Here is a 3,896-nt window from a genome sequence, read left to right on the forward strand (position 1 = left end):
GAATGCCCATCTGTGTTGTCCCTTGTTTTGAATCTGCTACAAATCAGTCGGTGTTCTGCACTTGAGATATTTCCTCTGTGCTACTTGATTAAACTAGCATATGGAGCCAGAATCAGGTGGCAGGCTGCAATGTCACATTCTCTTACAGCTTCTGAGAATCAAAAATGTTTCCATTGTACTTTCTTACTTTTTTTTTGTGGAACAGTGAACTTAAATCTTAGACAGTAACCTAAGGGGAACCTGGAAGGAGCACATTTTACTCTTTAAAAACCATTATGTCAAAAGACAAAAATGATAAACCAGTGCTAAAATGGGAAATACCTGAGCAGTCACAGGTGCCATTTTCTCCCCAGGTGGCAAACCATTTACAAACTGCTAGGAGTGCTACATTTGAGTACAAGGGACATTAACTTCTATGGAAACCACAGCTGAGAATCATTTTTCAGAACTATTACTTCCTCTTGAAAGTCACATGAAGCAGATAGTGAAATGCAAGGATGGGTGACCTAAAGTTTTAATGTAAATCTATTAATATCAGTCTACATTAATTTGGTTGAGATAAAATGCTTGCAAAGGTAAATATGATAAATAACTCCTACCCCAAAAACTGGATATCATAGAAACTGAAAAGAGCTACAAATATGCAAAGTTTGGATGTCCCTGAAGATAAAGAGGAAACAGCAACATTATTTCACTTAAAGGTGACCTGGGGAACCTATGGAAAATATACAATCCAAGCATGTCACATATAGATAAATATAATCACAATTTGCATTTTAAAAGTGCTTTTAATCCATGGATATCAGTGTTTTTATACACATGAAGGCACAGAAATTCAGCTTGAAAGAGCTCTTTGAGATCTTTCAGTCTGCACAGATCTTCTCCATTAGAGTTACCTCTGCTATGGACCAAAGCCAAAAAAATACGTATTAGATAGAACTTTGAGTTATTAACAGGGGTGAGGTAGAACATATTGTATGACACAGGGTCAAATCCTGGCCCAGATTGCTTTGCAGCACAAGGAAATAAGGGGGGCATGGGAGGCCCCAAAACTCCATTGCAATGGCTACACACATCACATCTTGCATCATGGAGAGAACAGCAGGCCCCACAGAAATGCTACAACTCATCCCCACTTCTCCCCAGTGCAGGTAAGCCAAGGGTCCATCCCCCACTAATGCACCAGCAAGGCCATACTGGCACACTGATAGAAGTATGCTGTGACTGGTACAGCCCTGGACTGACACAGATTACTTCCCCCTCGAAGCACAGCAGGAGACCAGAAGGCTGATTATGACTCTAAGAATCACAAACTGCTTCTTGGTCTGCTCTAGGGACAACAACATTTTGCCCCATGCTGGGGGCTGCAAAGAAAGTCACAATTCAGCCCGAAAAGAGAAGAGAATTGAGACAATTCTGGTGAACAGTGCTATATACCTTACATAATGTATTATGTGCAAGTAGTTAAATACAGCCTTATGTACTTCCATACAAACTTCTTATACATATAGACCTAGACTGTGAACCCCTTATTCACAATGGTAAGCAGTTGTTCACATGACCTTTCCCATTGTCTTTGTTGTATATAAATGCCTGACACCATTTCGGGTACTTTGCTGGAGCAACATTTCCTGCTTAGCTATAAATACTGCAGCATTGCATCCCCGTGACAAATTGTATTACAAACTTTTTTTCTCACTGCAAGGACTTATAAGACTATTTATCAAAAGATTCTAAAACTGAAATATTTATTTCCATGAGTCTATTATAATTTTGCTTTTTAGAGCATGCCATTTAAGTAAATCCTCAAATGGTTCCTTTGTAATATTTCTACACTTTGACTTCGTCACTCGCCTTTACTCCAAGTTTTGCACAATAGAATTCATTTGGAATTCAGTCTTTAATTTTTTATTTCCTTGCACATTTTCTTTTTTTTAGATGAAAATGTCATTCAGTTGTTTCCAACGCAGTATGCTATTGCTAAAGTTGGCAATATTCATGTTTTTCAATAAGGTCATGGCCTCCTGTACAAATAACTAAGCACAGTTCCAATGATAACAATATTTTCTTTCTGCTAGTTATCACTTGGGGTGAAGGTGAGCATGTAAACCAGATGTTTTTGGTAAAAATAAATTCCTAAACTCATGACCTACAAATGCTACTTCAGCATATCTTCCAAGCCAGAGAAACATCCTGCATGATTTATAATACACACAACATTATATAAGGAAACAAACTATCATTAATTTAATATTGTTATTTATGAATACCTATGCAATATTCACAACTGTGTCTACAGCCACTCAAAACAATAACTCTAATTACTTTAACTGCTCTATAATTCTCTTTTTTTATTTAGGGATGCATTGCAATTCCAGATAGTTTTGTGATTCAAATAGAGGAGGAGGAAAACAAATAGATAAACAATCATTTATCATGTGCTATTTATGCAAATACATTACACTAACTGACAGAAACAATCTTTCAACACAATGGCTAATTCTTAAAATAAGAATTTGGTAAAAATGCAAGGAGAAGCTTGTGTTCTGTCTCATCCACAAACCACATCCAAGTATTTGTTTCTCAAAACATCCTGCTTTGCTAAATAGAGAACAAATTATAACCATCCACATACTGTTTCTTCATTGATGATGATCTAGGGGCAGATTGTGATAGCCCCATATGTGAAGTACAAGGAGGAAGGAGTACAAACATAGGGTCTAGCACATTTAATACTTGCTTTCAGAGAGCACAGGAATGCTTCCTCCCTGTGCCTCTGTGTCTATACTGAAATTAAAAACCCACGGCTGGCCCACGCCAGATGATTCAGGCTCATGGGGCTAGGGGCTGTTTAATTGTTTAATGTTCAGGCCCAGGCAGAAGCCTGAGTTCTGGGACCCTTTCACCTTTCAGGGCCCTAGAGTCCAGGCTCCAGCCTGAGCCAGAACATCTACACTACAATTAAACAGCCCCTTACCCCAAGCCAGCTGGCTTGAGCTAGCTGTGGGTAGACATACTCATAGTGTTCCCTCAAATGCAGGGAGGAGGCAAGACTTCGATTCCATTCCCCTCCGTTTCACATTGGAGAAAGATACACATTGGTGTATCATCCCAAATGACAGTAAATCTGGCAGTCATTTTGTGTACTGCCCGGTGGTGGGGTGAATTATGTTTCTCTGAGCTCCTGATGGGGCAGTGGAGCTCTGTACTGCCCCCTATACTGGACAACGACTAACTGCTAGAATTTGTCTTTATTTACTTATTTGTAGAGCAATTAAATGCATGGTAAATGCTTTACACCAGTAAGTAGGAAACTCGGCTCCTGTCCTGAAGAGTTTACAACCTAAGTTTACAATTCTGCCAACACTTATGCACATGAATTGTTTTCACTACTCTAGTTGAACACAATGGGAATACTCATATGTACATTTGTTTGCAGGATCAGTGCTTATAAAACATTTAGAGACTGAGGAAGGGAGACACACATACACAAGTTTATATGCATAATATAAATGTGAATATTATAAACATATAAAGTACCAACTATCCCCATTTTTCATGCAACACAGCCAGCATTAACTGATTGATGTCTCATAGCAGCAGAAGCTATTCCTGAGTAGGGATTAGAAGGAAGTGAGGATGTTATTTTCACTGATTTTCTTGACTGTCACTCTCCCCCTATGAGATGGATGCATCGAAGAAATGCCTATAGAAAGTGCCTTTGGAATGAAAAGTTCTATAGTATATACATTTAAAGAGAAACTGCATATAGAACAGGAATACATATAATTCAAGAACATTACTAAAAATGTATTCCTTAAGGATATGAAATATTCCTTGTTCTCTATTATTAGAAGCAATCCAATTACAAAAAAGGAAACCAGGAGATAAGAAGT

Source organism: Mauremys reevesii, linkage group 9 (genome assembly GCF_016161935.1).
Source record: "Mauremys reevesii isolate NIE-2019 linkage group 9, ASM1616193v1, whole genome shotgun sequence".
In the NCBI taxonomy this organism is placed as follows: Eukaryota; Metazoa; Chordata; order Testudines; family Geoemydidae; genus Mauremys; species Mauremys reevesii.